The following is a 19,597-nucleotide window of genomic DNA, read 5'->3' on the forward strand; positions in this document are numbered from 1 at the left end:
TGACTTAAGGTTGCCTCCCCTCCAGCTGTGTTTGTCACCCCTCCCTTGAACTAATTCATTAACCGATCCACAACGAAGTTGCATGTGGTGCGATAAGTTTGTGTGCGTTTGGAGGACAGTTGTGAAATGAGAGAATACTAGCAAAGGACAGCGAAGGCCAGACGATAAGATAAGATCGGCGGAGAATAGTGTGAGCCTACAGATAGTTGAAACAAGGATTAGAAAACCAGACAGGGATTAGTGTACTCGGTCAGACCTTAATACCAGCCTTGTAAAGATAGAGGCAGAAGGCTGTTTTGAACACCATGTTGCAGAATAAGCAGAAAAGGCAGAATGGACTTCGTTCGCTGTGCTGCCTGAGTGAAGGCAACATAAAATGGCGGCGGGCCACAAAATGGCGGGTCGATACGATCGTATTAAAAATCGAATTTCCTCACCCTTTTCTAATGCCTGCTTTGAGCAGGTGTTAAAAATACTGAAAAAAATGTTGCAAAGAAATCTTTTACATTTCTTTGCGCAATTATTTTGCCCCCCCCTAACGGGGCATGCACCTCTTGCATACACTATGCCTGGTGCAGGCAGAATGTGGCACAAGGGGTTCGAAAGTGGTGCAATGCATGCATTGTGCCACTTTGTTAATCTGGCGCTGTGATTGTACCAGAGTTTGCCTTGGAGACAGATGCCAGTTCTTTGGGCTGGGGAGCCCATCTGAACAATCTAGAAACAGGGGGTCGTTGGTCATGTTTAGAGAGTTCAGTGCACATAAACTGTTTGGAGTTGATGGCAGGCCTGAACGATTTAAAGAGTTTCAAAACTCAATTAGCAAACAGTGCAGTCTTAATTTGCATGGACAATGTTTCGGCAGTCTCTTCTATCAACTGCCTAGTGGACCCAAGATCAAAACAGTTAGTGGATTTAGCGAGAGAAATATGGTATTTCTGTTGGGAACACAAGATTATCTTCACAGCATCCTATTTTCAGGCAAGTTGAATCTGAGGGCGGATTGCAACTCTCGGCACCTCAGAGACTTAGGTGATAGGCAAATTAATCCAGAAATTCTCAGGAAAATGAGGGACCCATTAGATTTAGATCTGTTTGCCAGCAGACTCACACATCAGGTACCCAGGTATTTCAGCTGGAGACAGGATCCAGAGGCCCTGGCAGTAGATGCATTTGCCCAAGATTGGAGGTCAGGCAAGGGGTATGCCTTGCCACCTTTCACTATGATCCAGAGAGTTCTCTGGAAAAGTTGGAAGGAGAGATGCAAATTAGTGCTATTCACTCCCTTTTGGTGTTTGGTTCCCAGTGGTGATGGGGCTGGCAGTTCAGGAACTGCATCTTGTACCAGTACATCAGGGTTTGCTGATAAGCACAGATGGTGAAGACCATTCTTTAGAGATAGAAGGGAAGCTGGATCTTCTAGTTTGTAGAGTATCAGGGGGAGGGGTTTTGTAGGATTCTCAGGCCTTTAAGGAAAAGCTAAGGTTTTATTGGATGAATCATGGGCACCAGGAACAAGATGGATCTCGTAGAGGCACCTGTGCCCTATGTAGCAAATTACGTAGCTGAATTATTTCTGTCAGGATTGACTTATAGAACTAACTGTCACAGATCTGGTATTTTGGCAGGTCACACATGTTAGGTGACACCACGATTGGAAATGACCCTGGTATTTGTGGGATAATGAAAGCTATTCACTTAAAGAAGCCTCCTAGACCTCGTTATAGTTCTCTTTGGGACTTTAACCTAGTTTTCAAACATTTTGATTCCTGGCCAAGCAATAGTTACCTTTCATTAAGACAAATTTCCCAGAAGTTGGCAACTCTTTCCTGTTTAATTTCTTTTAGAACGGTGTTAAAGTTTTGAAATCTGTAATAGGGTTTATTCATCACATGGTTTTCATTTCGATATTTGGAAAAGAACAAAGAATATGTCTAATGGAGAAGAACAACGTTTAATGTCTTACATGAAATCACACAAGGCAGTTTCTACTGCTAAAATAGATAGATAGATTAGGGTAAAAATTAGTGAGGCTGGAGATTTGTCTCATTTTGTTGCTCACTCAGCAAGAGGTGCTATGACCAGAAAGGTTTTCTGGGCTGAGGGTACCCACTCTGAAATTGTTCAGGGAGCAGATTGGTCAAATGCTACCACTTTTGCACACTTCTGTTTGAGGCAAGTGAAGCATGTAAGCAGCTTAATAGTAGATAGCTTTGAACATGCATAATAATAGCCTCCAGTCTTGTAATGAAATGGAGATTCTCCAATTAATATGCAGTGAGAATATTGATTTTATTAAAGACAATGGAGGCAATCATTAACCCAGCCACCTCAACCCAAGGTGTGGTTAAAAAAAAAACCTGCAAAAAACAATGAAAGTTAGGTTAGAAGGTTAAATGATGTATGCTTTTTATATTGTGTTATTTCCTCTGTTTTCAGAAACAAGGTTTTTCTTAATTTATTTTCTTTTATAGGAAATAACCCATTACCCACTTTTAAGTGATAGATTCTGATCTGGACGGAGCAGTCCTGTCATGTTTATCATCTCCAGAATGGTAATAGAAAATTCTGCCTACTGGTGAAGTTGGGTTTAATATTACTATTTTAGAAATGACACTTTCAGAAAGTGGACATTTCTCTGCACTTACTGCCGCCTGTGCCTTACAGCTTCCAATCCACGTCTGGTCTGTGCTGGTTGACAGCTCCCCTTGTGCATTCCACCCAGACAGCCATAAACACAGGTCACTCAGTCACATCTGCATTCATCTGCATACTGAATGGGTCTCCCTGGGCAGGAAGGGTGGAGAGGCTCTCTCTTACACTTCAAAGGCCAGTGGCCTGCCCTTACACAAAGGACTGATAACTCCCCACAGTGATCTTGGCAGACAGGACTGGGCTGAGAGGGGAACCTGTGTACTTCAAAACCACTTTTTGAAGTTTCTCCTACCTTAAAGGCACTTTTGGGTATATATACTGGGTCTTTGACCCCACCAAGACACTTCTGGATCTACACCTGGACTCTGTCAGAGGGACTGCCTGGCTGACCAAAGGACTTTTCTGGACTGCTTTGCTGAGAAGGACTGCCGCCCTGCTTGTTGCCCTGCTGCCTGCAGGCCTCTGACTCTGCTGGAAGGACTCTGCCTTCCTCAAAAGTGCTCTCCAAGGGCTTGGATTGGGCTTGCCTCCTGTTCTGAAGTCTCAGGGCCACCAAAGGCTTCATCTACTATCTTCAAGCTAGTTCACCGACTTCAGCGACTCCAGCACTGACTTCAGTGACTCCAGCACCGCCGCTACTGCCTGATGTCGCACTTCTGCCTGCTCTGTGGTCTTCACTGCATGCAACGACTGCAGCCTGCAACACAAGTCTGACATCGCTGCGAAGCCGCTGATTTCCTGCAGTTTGATTGTGCCACTGCGAAGTCTAATCATCATGTCTTAACTGACTGGATTCATTGACCTCGGCGGGTCACCAGCAACCAACGCCTCACCACTGACCCCGCACAAGCTCCCCTGTAATCAGATGGAACTGGTGCCTCACCTCCCTTGCCTTGCAGTACAGAAACAACGCCTCACCTCCCTGGACGCCATAAAGGACTGCCGCCGTACAGGCTCCAACAACGCATCACCTCCACGACTCCGTGCAACATCTTTGTTTCTTCATTTATAAAGGTACTGTGCCTGGGGTGGTCGGACTGATGGGAACTACTTCATTAACCATGTTGTGATAGGCCCACTTGGAGCTATTGTGTTTCTAAGTGCTTTAGTTGCACTTAATTTGTAAAAAGTCATACCTCTGCTTGTGTACATTGGGTTGTTGTTGTTTTCAGCTTATTTTATTCAGATATATATATATTTTTTTAAATCTGTGTGGTGTATTTTTGTGGTGTTTTCACTGTGTTACTTTATGAGTTATTGCACAATTAGTTCACACATTGCCTTCCAAGTAAAGCCTGCCTGCTCTGTGCCAAGCCACCAGAGAGTGAGCACAGGATAGTTTGTGTTCACTACTTGGACTAGAGACCCAATTTCTAACCGTGTACATAGACCAATGTCAAAGTCAGACACACATTTTGGGGGAACTAGTGGATGTAGATATGTTTTTGTGTTTAAAAATTCATGGACTTTTATGTTAAATAGAAAGGACCATGCCATACCAGGTGTTTACTTCATATGTGGGAAAAACGCCTATCACAAGCTGCCGAAAGGCTGGTATGGCACATGCTATCTGGGAGTAGTATTTCCGAAAATGTATCATGTGGACAATATAAATGATACAGTCTGGGATGAGAAATCAAACCCCAGAGTCAAAAGAGGAGCGAGTGCCTCAGAGATAATAGGAGATATGTTTGGTTCCATAATTCCATCAGTGGAAGTAATCGTGAATGATCTCAAGATTAAGAAGTTGTCAACAATAGTAGATAAATTATCTACTGACACTGCAGGAGCTATGTTGTTAATGGACACAGAGATGGTTGTTGTGAGAGCAATGGTTTTGCAGGATCACCTTGCGTTAGCATCCTTCTAGCAAAGGAGGGCAGAGTCTGTAAAAAGTTCAATGAGCAACATTGTTGCATGTATATTTGTGACAATAGTAAGGAGATAGGTAAGTATATCTCGAATATCACCAATCTGAAAAATGACATGAGCAGTCTGACAGCCACAGTTGGTTGGAAAGCTGTTGGAAGTGTTTTCATAGTCATTGGTAAATGGCTTGGGAACATGGTAAAGGAAATAGTGGGTAACATAGTGAGACCACTGATGATTTGAGTGCCATAGTTGCACTTGAACTTTACAAACTGTACAAGATATGGAAAGAGAGAAGAGCCACGATGAGGCAGGAAAACAGGGAGATAGCATTTATGATTGTAACTTCCAGAGACTAAAGGATTACAGCAGGCCTTATCAGAAGAAGTCATTGAATTTTTGAACTACCTCATTGAAATGAGAATTGGCCTAGTTGTGATGATATATTTTGCCATCAAAGGAGAGACTGATAGAGCTTAAAATTTAGTGATGTCCCTTATGTCACAAAAGTCATCAGAATGTGACAGTTTACGTTTTATGAAAGTAAAAAGTAAAAGAGAGAAAGACTAACGTAGAAAGCTGCACTGATATGCAATTTAAATGTGCAAATGCTTGTTTTTCAGAGTTTGACTTAGGTGCCTTTTGAACAAAAGCACGTTAGAAGAATAAAACTGATGGTAAAATGTAATTTAGACTCTAGATTAACAGTGCATATAGAAACAATATTGAATTTCTTGTGATTAGTAAATGATTAATGAGATTAAAAATGTGTGCAAAATAAGAAAAAAACACTTCTCTATTGTACTTGATGAAATGCAGTAACAAAGCTTCCTATTTTGAAATGAAATGTGTTATTCATATTGATGAAATATTAATATTGACTTTATAAGTTTGCATATTATATGTATTTACTAAAATGTATTAATGTAATGCATTATTATGTTTTCTCCTGTCTTAGCATATGTGAGGCCAGCAGAGCTTGCATTTTGCAGTCACGTAAAAGTGTTGAATTTTTTTTTTTTTTGTAACGTGAAGTCTTCTTTCAAAGTGTGCTCACATGAGAAGCAAAATCCTCTTGTAATAGATAGCATGCTAGCCCTTGATTCAGCAATGATAGCGTTGTCCCTCATCCTCAAATCTTACTTGAGATTCTATTTAATTTGAATTGATGTATGTGCAAACTGAGCAAGGATGTATGCCTCTGTTACCTTTAATTTGTTTAGTATTTTATATTGTGGCCATTGAATGTTTTGTTTTGTTAATGTTAGTGGGATTTAGCTTCTTTTGTCGTCTTAGGCAACCCTTGGTGATTATGTATCTTTATAACTTTTTTTTGATAACCATTTACATGACTTTGATGTTGAGTTTGTAATAAAACCCGTGACCTTATTTCCAATTGGAGTTTTCCTTGTTTGGCCAAATGAGTCATACGGTTTACATTAAATTGTTGCCTGTATGTGTTTTTTATTGATGGTTCTACCACATCACTTGTTGGGTCAAAAGGTCCCTCGATCTTGTTGATTCCTGCAAAGGATGAAAAATGCTACTGCAGTCTCCTTAGGCTCTATTGTATTTTGCACTGCACCATAGGTATGGGTTGTCCTTCAATTTAGGGTGCTGACTAAAAATGATAGCACTCATATTTCCCCTTTATTAGGATGGGCAAAATAGATGCAATAGAAGTTTCATATGGGTTGTTCTTGAATATATGAGAAGTGCAAACACCTTCTTTGCTAGAAATAACTGCTTAGCTCTAGGCCAAACCCATGTCAGATTTACTAATTAATGAAAGCACCCAAGCTGCGATGGTAGTAATGCTGGCAGAGTTGGAAGAGCTGCTACTGAGTTGGCCAAGACAATGGCAGGTTGCAGTAGTGAAAAGGGAATTCATTAATAAGGTGCAAAGAGTTTTGTTAGAGATACAGGGATTAACCCCTTCTGTACCGGAGACCTAATGGTTACTTCCACTGGCACAGGGCTCCTGTGCCGAGGATGTAACCATTACGTCCTGGCACATGAGCTCGGAGGGAGCGCTAGCGCACACTCCTTGGGCTTCCCTTCCACCCCCCAAGGCAGGGATGGAAGGGGAGCCCTTCCCCTTCCACCCAGATCCCCCCCGATCCCCCCTGACCTCATCAGAGGCCACCTCCCATTTCGCTGGAAGCTCAGCATATGATGGGGGCCTGAGAGGCTTCAAAGGGAAGGAAAGGAGTTTCCTTCTCTTTGAAGTCTCTCAGAGCATTTCAGAAGCCAGATCGTGAAGCGAACTGGCTGCTGAAATGCCCAATAGACACCAGGGATTTTATTGTAAACGGTAATTGGCATAAGGGGAGCAACCCCTTTTTTTCAAGGCCTTTTCTGCCCCCTCTGGGGGCAGATCGACCTATTGTTATTAGGCCGATCTGCCACCTGGGGCAGAAACCTCTAGGCGCCGGGGATCATTTTTTTGTTTGTTTGTTTTTTCTTCGTTTTCTAGAGGTAGGGAGCAACCCCTTAGGCAAGGGTCGCTCCCCTAGAGGGCAAATTATATTTAGGTCATTTCTGCCCCCCTTTGGGGCAGATCGGTTATTTGTATGGGGCCAATCTGCCCCCAAGGGGGGCAGAAACCACTAGACACCAGGGAGTTTTTTTTTAAGGTGAATTTCACGCAAGGGGAGCGACCCCTTAGGCAAGGGTCACTCCCCGGGGTGGGAAATTAATTTCAGGCCATTTCTGCATTTTCTTTTTTTTGAGGTGGGGAGCGACCCCTTAGGCAAGGGTTGCTCCCCTGGGGGGAAATTGTATTTAGGCCATTTTGGTCTATTTCTATTAGGCCGATCTGTCCCCGGGGCCAGAAACCACTTAGGCACCAGGGATTGGTGAGTGTGTATGTGTGTGTTTTGTTGGCGGGGGCAGCCCCTTGGGCAAGGGTCGCTCCCCTAGGGGCACATTAATGTTGGCCATATCTGTCCCCCTTTGGTCAGATTCGCATATTTGTGGAATGCCCATCTGCCCCCAAGGGGGGGAGAAAGCCCACCAGAGACCAGGGAAGATTTATTTTTCAAAATAAAAGGGTGGGGTATGGCCATACCCCCACCCCAAATAAATGGGGCCAAAGTTGTTCTGCTCACCAGTGGGCAGATGGGGCAATTACCCCCGATCCACACCCCAGGGAGGGAGCAGAAAGTCTACTAGATGCCAGGGAATAAAAAAAAAAAAAAATTGTGGGGTGGTGGCTACCAACCAGTATGGGCCTGGTTATACCCCCGCCCCAACTAAAGGGGTTAACAGTCTTTCAGCTCTCCCCCACACACTAAAACATCTTATCCCATGGCAAGCAAGAGGACATTTGATTATTGTGGGTTTTGGTTTTACATTTAGGCCATTAGAGCTTGGCTAACTTTCAAAATCATCCCACCTGGAATGGTGAGGGCTGCACTTTATGAATTCTGGGACGCTGCCATGTAGAAAAATTCACAAGACCTAGACACATCTGACAACTAAACATCTGGGTGATTCCAGGGTGGTGTGATTCACATGCATCCAGCACCATTTTCTTACCCACAATGCCCTGCAAACCTCCAACTTTGCAGGAAATCACACATTTTTGTGATGGAATCTTCTGGAATCTGCAGGAATCCACAAAATTCCTACCACCCAGCATTGTCTCATCTATACCGATAACAATTCTGCTGCACTTGTCAACCTAAAAATGTTTTTTTTCAAACTGCCCTTTTGGACCCGCCTTGGTTCCCCCCTCAATTTTGACATGTTTTTGGCTCTTCTGTGTCACAAGCACATGGCCCACCTACACAAGAGAGGTATAATTTTTACCGGGAGACTGAAGGGAACGTTGGGTAGTAGGAAATTTGTCCCGGTGCGGTGATCCCACACAGAAATGTGGGAAAAATAGGATTTTTTAGCTAAATTTGAGGTCTGCTGAGGATTCTAGGTAAGAAAACATTGGGGGATCCACTCAAGTCACACCTCCCTGGACTCCCCTGGGTGTCACGTTTTCAAAAATGTCAGGGTTTGGTAGGTTTCCCTATATGGCTGCTGAGCCCAGTACCAAAAACACAGGTCACCCGCAAAAATAGTTAGTTTTGTATTTGATAATTTTGATGTGTCCACGTTGGGTTTTGGGGCATTTCCTGTCGCGGGTGCTAGGCCTACCCACACAAGCGAGGTACCATTTTTATCAGGAGACTTGGGTGAATGCTGGGTAGAAGGAAATGTGTGGCTTCTCTCATATTCCAGAACTTTATGTCACCGAAATGAGAGGAAAAAGGGTTTTTTTGGCCACATTTTGAGGTTTGCAAAGGATTCCGGGTAACAGAACCTGGTCAGAGCCCCACAAGTCACCCCTAGGTGCTTGTTTTAAAAAATGCACAGTTTGGTAGGTTTCCCTAGGTGCCGGCTGAGCTAGAGGCCAAAATCTACAGCTAGGGACTTTGCAAAAAACATGCCAGTTTCAATGTAAATATGTGATCTGTCCATATTGTGTTTCCTGTCGCGAGTATTAGGCCTACCCACGCAAGTGAGGTGCCATTTTTATAGAGAGACTTGGGGGAACACAGAATAGAAAAACAAGTGTATTGTCCCTTGTCTTTCTCTACATTTTTTCCTTCTAAATGTAAGACAGTGTGTAAAAAAGACATCTATTTGAGAAATGCCCTGTAATTCACATCCTAGTATGGGCACTCTGGAATTCAGAGATGTGCAAATAACACCTGCTTCTCAACACCTTATCTTGTGCCTATTTTGGAAATACAAAGGTTTTCTTGATACCTATTTTTCACTTTTTATATTCCAGCAAATGAATTGCTCTATACCTGGTATAGAAAGAAAACCCATTGTAAGGTGCAGCTAATTTCTTGGGTCTGGGTACCTAGGGTTCTTGGTGAACCTACAAGCCCTATATATCCCCACAACCAGAAGAGTCCAGCAAATATAACTGTATATTGCTTTCACAAATCTGACATTGCATGAAAACGTTACAGAGTAAAACATGGAGAAAAATGGTTGTTATTTTACCTAAATTTCAATATTCTTTTATTTCAGCTGTTATGTTCTGTAGGAAACACTTGCAGGATCTACAAAAATTACCCCTTGCTGAATTTAGAATTTTGACTCCTTTTCAGAAATGTTTATCCCTCTGGGTTCCAGCATTGGTTTCACACCCATTTCTGTCACTAACTGGAAGGAGACTGAAAGCACAAAAAATAGTAAAAATGGGGTATGTCCCAGTAAAATGCCAAAATTGTTTTGAAAAATTAGGTTCTCTCATTAAAGTCTGCCTGTTACAGAAAGCTGGAAGGATGGTATTTTAGCACCGCAGACCCTTTGTTGATGCCATTTTCAGGGGAAAAACCACAAGCCTTCTTCTGCAGCCCTTTTTCCCATTTTATTTTTTAAAAATAAACTTTTTGCTGTATTTTGGCTAATTTCTTGGTCTCCTTCAGGGGAAACCACAAAGTCTGGGTACCTCTAAATTCCCTAGGATGTTGGAAAAAAAGGATGCAAATTTGGCATGGGTAGCTTATGTGGAGAAAAAGTTATGAGGGCCTAAGTGCGAACTGCCCCAAATAGCCAAAAAAAGGCTTGGCACAGGAGGGGAAAAGGCCTGGCAGCAAAGGGGTTAGTATATGACTGTCAATTCAGATCAAGGTCTGGGATCAAATGGGGTTAGCCTGTACCCATACAGATATTACTGTATTTTGCCGCGTGGTAAAACAAGCAAACACGTCAGTCAACATGGGTAGGTGAAAGCAATCAGGTTCCAAACAGGGCTGTACAGTTACTAGTCTCGGATCAACAAGATATCGGACAATAGTTAGGGACCTTCTTAGACTGGATTTGGCAGTCAAAAATCCCTGATTTAAATACATTAGGTCTTCCTTTCAGGCACTTGGGCATATTGCCTTGTTTCTTAAACCTGAACTCCATTGTTAAATCTGACTTGCGTTGACTAAAACGGCCATTTTAATGTACAGAACAACCCTTAGAGAAGAAATTGAATTGCACAAACTGTTAGTTAAATCTTTCATTCTTTTAAAAACTGTGTCCTCTCTGAAATCTCATCTGATTCTGGTGGCACAAAACCGCCATCTATTCTTGTTCACTACATTTCGACTGAATCCCATTTATTGTCTTCTCTGCATTCCTAGGGGCTGGCCACATCTGCTCTTAGCCCCTGTCAGTGTGACCTTTCACCCGAAGACATTATGCACTTCCTTATGTTCTGCACTTCATACAATCAAATGTGGAAACGTTTCCTTAACCCATTACTTAATATGTTGAACTATAGACAAGTCCCGCCTGCTTTAATCTGTTTTCTATTAGCAGATGCTTCTGGATCAATATACATAGTTTGTGGTTACTTGTTTTTTTATCTGGGGCAGCTAAATCTGAGGAGTCTATTAATTTTTAAATCTTTAGTCTCCCCATCATTTTGAAAGTGGTATGTGATCCTACATTCATTCACAGTGTGATTGTTTCTGTTCTGATGTGATTGATTTATTGTTAATTTAATTTAGTATTTTCAGAGGTTATCATTTAGGTTTTTGTTATTTAAACTGAATATGACGGTCTTGCAAATATAGCATGCTTTGGAAATTAACTAATGTCAGGAAAATTAATCGCTCACGTTTAAATCATTTACAGATCGTTATCATGCATGAGAAAAGCAGATCAGAGGATGTTTGAGGGGCTGCCTGCATTTGAATAAATTAGAATAAAACGACTCTTTCTATGTTCGTTCATGCAAGATGTGCAGGGCTAACTAAAAATGGTTACAGTAGTAGAGATTTAATGAAAGATACATGAAATGAATTATTTGATGGTAAACATCATTTCATTTGTAGGTAATGTGCTACAACAGTAAATAACAGTTTTTTTCTTGGATTCCCTCTAGTATTCCTCAAACCTAATTCCTATCTAGAAGTTTCATCGACCATATATTTCTATGATATATTGCTTAATGCAAATGTGCATTACAATACTTTATACATATCATGAAACGCAATAAAAATGTTTTTTTTAAATGTTATGCAGGCCTCTCTTATGTCCCGCCCACATAAGAATGTCAAGGGTTTCTTCATGGCAGCCATATATCAACTCAAAACTGGATTTATTGAAAGTTCTTCTGAACAGCTCAAACCTCAGGGGATTTTTTGCTATATAGTCGCCCTCTGCCCTTTTATTTTTTTCTGGTAGGTTGTTATAGAGATGCCATTCAGCAACATTGACAGTGTTCCCTCATCTAACTTTTTTGAAATCTTGTATTAGTGTTCTGAATGTATTTCGGTAGAGTGCTGGTCGGACTGAGCCTTATAACCAAGTCAAAGAGATAAGGTCAACCTTTTCCCAGGGAATGCTATGGGTATGACCTGGGACTTTAGACGTAAATCTACTGTTTACCAATGTACCAATGTCACCTTTTCTGCATGGTGTCCCTAGATTTTGCTCCTTTTTATACAATCAATCAGCTAGCCTATATGGTCACACTGACATGATATTAGATATGGTTGAAATAATTCTGGATAATAATTTTTTCTTTTTAAAAAAAGAGTGGTTTCGCCAAAAAAGAGGTGTGGCCATGGGTTCTCGTTTTTCGCCAGCGTATGCAAACCTCTTTATGGGGTTCTTAGAACAGAGGGTGATTTGGGGCCAGGAGGGTAATGCTTGGAATTCGGACATACTTTTTTGGGGTCGATACATCGATGATTGTATTATGATTTGGACAGGAGATATCATTAAACTGAATGAATTTATCGCCTATTTGAATTCCAATGATTTGAACATCAGATTCACTTGGGAACGCAGTACGACTAGTATCACTTTTTTGGATGTGGAACTTTTTATCCATAATGACAGTATTGAGAGTCGCCTTTATAGAAAAAGCACAGCTTGTAACTCAATACTGCATGCAACAAGCTCACATCCTAAACATCAAATTCATTCTATCCCCTATGGTGAAATGGTGCGAGCCAGGAGAAACTGCAGTTTGGATGTGGACTTTAGGAAGAATATTGAGGACATGGAGGTTAGGTTTAGATCACGGGGTTATCCTTCAGGTATTTTGGACAAAGCACGTAGCAGGATTATGCGCCTAACTAGGGAGGACACCCTTAAACATAAAAACAAAGCCACCAACACTAACTTACGGTGTATAGTCAACTATACACACGCCTCTGCAGCCTTATGAAGATGCATGAGTAAACATTGGCATTTGCTTAAGGCAGATACAACTCTGAAAAGCCTAATTTTGGACTCACCTACCGTAGGGGAAGAACCCTCAAAAATATATTATGCCCCAGTTATTCAATTACATATCAACATGACAATTGGCTTACAAGTCGCAGTAAGGGGTTCTATAAATGTGGACGCTGTGGGATGTGTAAATGGAGTCGATCAGGGATCTCCACCTTTAACAGCCAGATGGGTGATCAATTCTGCATCATCTCAAACATCACTTGCGACAGTAGCTTTGTCATATATATGATTGTGTGCAAGTGTGGTCTTTACTATGTGGGCAGTACCATCAGACCTCTAAAAATGAGAATAAGTGAACACTATAGAGCTCTCAGACAGGGGGATGAACGATATCCCATAGTCACACACATGTACCAATGCCCGAAACAGGGTCAAACCCAGGCTTTTGATTTTTTTGGTTTTGAGACTGTACATATCAATCCGCGGGGAGGCAATAGGTAGCTAGCACTTAGGAAAAGGGAATGCTATTGGATTCTCAAACTAAGAGCTGTGGAGATGGGCCTTAACACTAACTATGAGATGGAATATTATTTGGACTAACATCAGAGCTTTTATATGCTCTAATTTCTTGCAGAAAATACAATTTAGGATTATATCCCTATGTGCCCTTGTTATTGTTGTAGGTTCAGGGCACTTAAATTTTCCATGGCGCATCCGTCAGCGCTATCACTCATAGGAATATTCTCCCTCTTATGAATAATGGGCTCAGGGTAATCTTTAAACACTATCACTAAGGCTATCTGTCAGTACTATCACTTCACTGAGATACTTCTCAATCTTTATTGACGCACATGAGCTGATAATAGCATGACTTGGATCTTTTTTGACAACTGTCCCGACTGTTTATTGTATTTATTGCTGATATTATTATATTATTGTCATGTGGGGATAATCATATTTGGCTTATTAGTCCCCAATGTTATATGTGTAGCAAGGTTGCTTTTTCCTTGGTTGCTTTTCATTTGGAAACACATGTGAGAGGACAAATCAATGTGTCTTTTTTTTGTATGTGGAACTATCCGATTTGGGGTTTGGGATGGGGATCATGGCACTAACGTGAGGGGGCCTTATAATATATTATGGTTAATTACGGGTGTCTATTGTGAGACACAATTATACTTATTTGCGTTTCTTTTCCCTTGGTGTTCGTGACTTTACAACTTTTTCACATCTCAGTTTTTTACATGGAAGCAAGGACGCTTTATATATAAGAATATTGATTTTCGCAACAATAAGATGGCGCCAGTTTACAACATCGGAGAATGGTGTACTCTAATGTTTCTTCCATTTATAACATTACCATATCTTAGGTTTTCTTTGTACACGGGAGTAAGGATGCTATATACGTAAGAATAGATTGTATTTTTTCCTATTATAAGATGGAGCCCGAGTACAACATCTCGGAACGATGCACCTACGTTCGAGATGGTCGAACGTCTATTTGGAGCAGTCTAGTCTCGCGAGACTTGACTGCAGCCATCGCTATTTCAATGGACGTCAAGGGGAAGCTGGGTTCGCCACTTGCCAACCTGAGCTTTTGATATAAGACTCCGGGACATGTCCTTTTGCTACTTTGAATATAGGAGGTAAGCGGGGGTTTTTCAGTCTAATTACGCTTTTTACTATCGGCATTACGGTTAGGAGTCCTTAAAACTTGCATTTCTCTTACCAACAGTGATTTAGGTGTTTAATCATACACCATTCACCCCCTACGGAGTTTCATACACAGAGCCATTTAACTGTAGGTGTCTGTGTATTATGTTGGGTTTGATACACGAGGTGCATCACCTTTCTCTCCCTTTTAACTCTCGTATTGACAACCATTTACTTTGTTTACAGTTCACTCTATATATGCCAGAGGGATCATTTGGCCATGAAACGTATTGACATTTTTTTTGCACTATACCTATTTGAGGCATGTTTGTTAATTTCAGAGTACACCTGTACATACTAAATATATATATATTTTTATATATTGTTACTGCATGAGTTATGGACACTCACATATATTTAGTACAATAGGTTTTGTTTTCTGGTCTTTCTACTAAGGGTTTGGTGTCTAGCCTGGTCTTTGATGATTTTGTGGCTTTTTCTCTTTCTCCTCACGTGACTTGCCATGGTTTCTCATGCCTTTTCCAAATTGAATGGTATGATTTGGAAGTTTTTCTCTATCATTACTTCAACTCACATAGTTTTTTGTTATTAGGATTCACTTGAATGTAACAAGTGTGACGATCACTAAGTAACGTGGCTTTTTCTTCTTGTTTTGTTTGTACACAAATCTTTTTGTCAAGATTAATGTTTGTATTGATTTATGTGTATATTACATATATGTCTACTTTATCTTTATGTATTTTGATATTCTTTGCAGCCCTGAGCAAGTCACAGGGAGTATTTCCTCCCATGACGAAACACGTGTTGGCTGTTTTCTGTGTTACATTAAAGATGAACTCTTCATCCTAAGGACTTAATTGGAAATTTTGTTCACAGTATTTATGAACTATTGATCTTACATTTGCATTTCACGAGTGCCTTGGTCTCTGTTGGAATTTGCTTTTGTCTCTGTTGAGACACTATTGGAGGAGGGGGAAGATCCTCCAAGCTAGGAGCACCGTGCCTTGAACTGGTTATATCTTTATTACTAAGGAGGGGAATGTCGAGAGCGCTTTCTTTCCCTTAATTTTCTTCCCAATTTTTGTCTACTTTCATTTAATGCCTCTTGTTTGTTAATTTGCAAGCAGAACTAATATGAGCCTTAGCTGCCTGTAAATGAACAATTGATGTGGGCTGACAGAAGAATTAGAATAAAATGTATTGTTCAGTCAATTAGAAACAAGAAAAGTAAAACATCTTGGCCCAAATTCAAAAGGCCCTATCGCCACCGTAGCCTCACTTTTAGTGAAGCTCCGGTGGCACTATGCACTGTGCCATATTTACAAGCTAGGAGTAAGACACTTTTTGTGGCTTAACGGCACCTTGTAAATACGGCCCCTTTACACACCACACTTTGCGTGGAAGGGGCGTGCATTGGGTCTTACTGTGGGCATGCTACAGCAACACCCATTGCAGTTTGTAGCTTCCCCAGATGATAGCCATGCTCTTAAAGGCTAACTAGATAAAAGTGCTTAGTACACTAGCAAATTAAAGTGCTCAGATAAAGTGATCAAAGTACACTCGAGGTACATTGCTGATAAAAAATTGCGACCATGATCTTAAAGGCGCAGTACTGGATTAAAAGTGACAAAGTGCAATTGGAGTGTGTAGTCAGGTTACAAGGTGCTAAGTTAAAATCAGATCGTGGGCCGTACAAGTTGTATCTTGTCACTGCAGATTTTGCTTAGCCAGTTTTTTACTGCCAGCGACATGCATTTCAATGTTTCCAACAGAGCAGGAGGACCTCTCCTTGAAGACAAATTGTGACTGCTTATAGGCATGTGCAAATTCCTTTCCTTTGAAAGTTAGATTTCAACAGTCTTTTTCTCTCTGTCATCAATACAAGGCATGTACAAACAATGTGGCTGTTATCCTTATTTGCATAATCGCACAACCGCCATGAGGTCACAGAGGATTGTCTCAACCAGGCAGGGGAGTTACATAAGGTATTAAATCTACCCCATCTATAGTTCAGCAACTTGAGCTTTGTCCTTAGCCCGAACAGTTCTCCTAAGTGTGGTTGTGACTAAGGAGATTGTGTGTGCCAATTGTCATCCCTTTAAATAGCATGGCTTTGTCAGTGAGGAGAGAGATCTTCTTGGCTGCCGAGTTAATTGCTCTATTAAAAGCCTCCTGAGTGAGAGTTGAGGCCCAAAGTTCCTCAGCTTGCAAGGTTTTTAGAGTCAAGTTCAAATATTCGCGTGCACGGCCATTACCTGCATCTGCTATGGCTCTCCACAAGACATTGCTTAGCTGCCTTATGGCTCTTTTATTAGTAAGCACCAAAAACTAGAAAGGTTCTGGTTCCTCAGCCCAAACTAGTCTTATTTGGGCTGGAGAGGTATGCCGTGGTAGGCTGAGCACCTGCAGGTAAGTGCCAAAAGTAGCATTATCAATTACTTTGTCAACACTCCCACTGAGAGCTTCCACTCCATACGCTACTGAGGGAGGGGATTTTGCAGCAATAACTTTTAGCAATGGTTAGAGAGACAAACTGTAAAGAAATGGCTCCCTGTTGCAGTTACCCCCCACTTTTTGCCTGATACTGATGCTGACTTGACTGAGAAGTGTGCTGGGACCCTGCTAACCAGGCCCCAGCACCAGTGTTCTTTCACCTAAAATGTACAGTTGTTTCCACAATTGGCACAACCCTGGCACCCAGGTAAGTCCCTTGTAACTGGTACCCCTGGTATGGAGGGCCCTGATGCCAGGGAAGGTCTCTAAGGGCTGCAGCATGTCTTATGCCACCCTAGGGACCCCTCACTCAGCACAGACACACTGCTTGCCAGCTTGTGTGTGCTGGTGAGGACAAAATGAGTAAGTCGACAAGGCACTCCCCTCAGGGTGCCATGCCAACCTCACACTGCCTGTGGCATAGGTAAGTCACCCCTCTAGCAGGCCTTACAGCCCTAAGGCAGGGTGCACTATACCACAGGTGAGGGCATAGGTGCATGAGCACTATGCCCCTACAGTGTCTAAGCAAAACCTTAGACATTGTAAGTGCAGGGTAGCCATAAGAATATATGGTCTGGGAGTCTGTCAAAAACGAACTCCACAGCTCCATAATGGCTACACTGAATACTGGGAAGTTTAGTATCAAACTTCTCAGAATAATAAACCCACACTGATGCCAGTGTTGGATTTATTAAAAAATGCACACAGAGGGCATCTTAGAGATGCCCCTTGTATTTTACCCAATTGTTCAGTGTAGGGCTGACTGGTCTGTGCCAGCCTGCTGCTGAGAGACGAGTTTCTGACCTCATGCGGTGAGAGCCTTTGTGCTCTCTGAGGACAGAAACAAAGCCTGCTCTGGGTGGAGGTGCTTCACACCTCCCCCTGCAGGAACTGTAACACCTAGCAGTGAGCTTCAAAGGCTCAAGCTTTGTGTTACAATGCCCCAGGGCACTCCAGCTAGTGGAGATGCCCGCCCCCTGGACACAGCCCCCACATTTGGCGGCAAGTCCAGGAGAGATAATGAGAAAAACAAGGAGGAGTCACTGGCCAGTCAGGACAGCCCCTAAGGTGTCCTGAGCTGAGGTGACTCTGACTTTTAGAAATCCTCCATCTTGTAGAAGGAGGATTCCCCCAATAGGGATAGGAATAATGTGACCCCCTCCCCTTGGGAGGAGGCACAAAGAGTGTGTACCCACCCTCAGGGCTAGTAGCCATTGGCTACTAACCCCCCAGACCTAAACACGCCCTTAAATTTAGTATTTAAGGGCTCCCCTGAACCTAAGAATTTAGATTCCTGCAACTTACCGAAGAAGAAGACTGCTGAGCTGAAAACCCCTGCAGAAGAAGAAAGAAGACACCAATTGCTTTGGCCCCAGTCCTACCGGCCTGGCTCCTGCCTTCTAAAGAAACCTGCTCCAGCGACGCTTTCTCAAGGACCAGCGACCTCTGAATCCTCAGAGGACTGCCCTGCTTCAAGAGGAACAAGAAACTCCAGAGGACAGCGGACCTGCTCCAAAAAGACTGCAACTTTGTTTCAGAGGAGCAGATTTAAAGACCCCTGCAATCCCCCAAGAAGCGTGAGACTTGCAACACTGCACCCGGCGACCCCGACTCGACTGGTGGAGAACTAACACCTCAGGGAGGACCCTCCGGCAACTCCGAGACTGTGAGTAACCAAAGTTGTCCCCCCTGAGCCCCCACAGCGACGCCTGCAGAGGGAATCCCCAGGCTCCCCCTGACCGCGACTGCCTGACTCTAAAATCCCGACGGCTGGAAAAGACCCTGCACCCGCAGCCCCCAGCACCTGAAGGATCGGAACTCCAGTGCAGGAGTGACCCCCAGGAGGCCCTCTCCCTTGCCCAGGTGGTGGCTACCCCGAGGAGCCCCCCCCTTGCCTGCCTGCATCGCTGAAGAGACCCCTTGGTCTCCCATTGACTCCCAGTGGAAACCCGACGCTTGTTTGCACACTGCACCCGGCCGCCCCCGCGCTGCTGAGGGTGTACTTTTTGTGTGGACTTGTGTCCCCCCCGGTGCCCTACAAAACCCCCCTGGTCTGCCCTCCGAAGACGCGGGTACTTACCTGCTGGCAGACTGGAACCGGGGCACCCCCTTCTCTCCATTGAAGCCTATGCGTTTTGGGCACCACTTTGAACTCTGCACCTGACCGGCCCTGAGCTGCTGGTGTGGTAACTTTGGGGTTGCTCTGAACCCCCAACGGTGGGCTACCTTGGACCCCAATCTTAACCCCGTAGGTGGTTTACTTACCTGCTAAAACTAACAATACTTTACCTCCCCCAGGAACTGTGAAAATTGCACTGTGTCCACTTTTAAAACAGCTATTTGTGTTTTATGTGAAAGGTATATATGCTACTGTGATTATTCAAAGTTCCTAAAGTACTTACCTGCAATACCTTTCAAATGAGATATTACATGTAGAATTTGAACCTGTGGTTCTTAAAATAAACTAAGAAAAGATATTTTTCTATAACAAAACCTATTTGCCTGGATTTGTCTCTGAGTGTGTGTTCCTCATTTATTGCCTGTGTGTATGTACAACAAATGCTTAACACTACTCCTTTGATAAGCCTACTGCTCGACCACACTACCACAAAATAGAGCATTAGTATTATCTCTTTTTGCCACTATCTTACCTCTAAGGGGATCCCTTGGACTCTGTGCATGCTATTCCTTACTTTGAAATAGCACATACAGA

Source organism: Pleurodeles waltl, chromosome 4_1 (assembly GCF_031143425.1).
Source record: "Pleurodeles waltl isolate 20211129_DDA chromosome 4_1, aPleWal1.hap1.20221129, whole genome shotgun sequence".
Lineage (NCBI taxonomy): Eukaryota > Metazoa > Chordata > Amphibia > Caudata > Salamandridae > Pleurodeles > Pleurodeles waltl.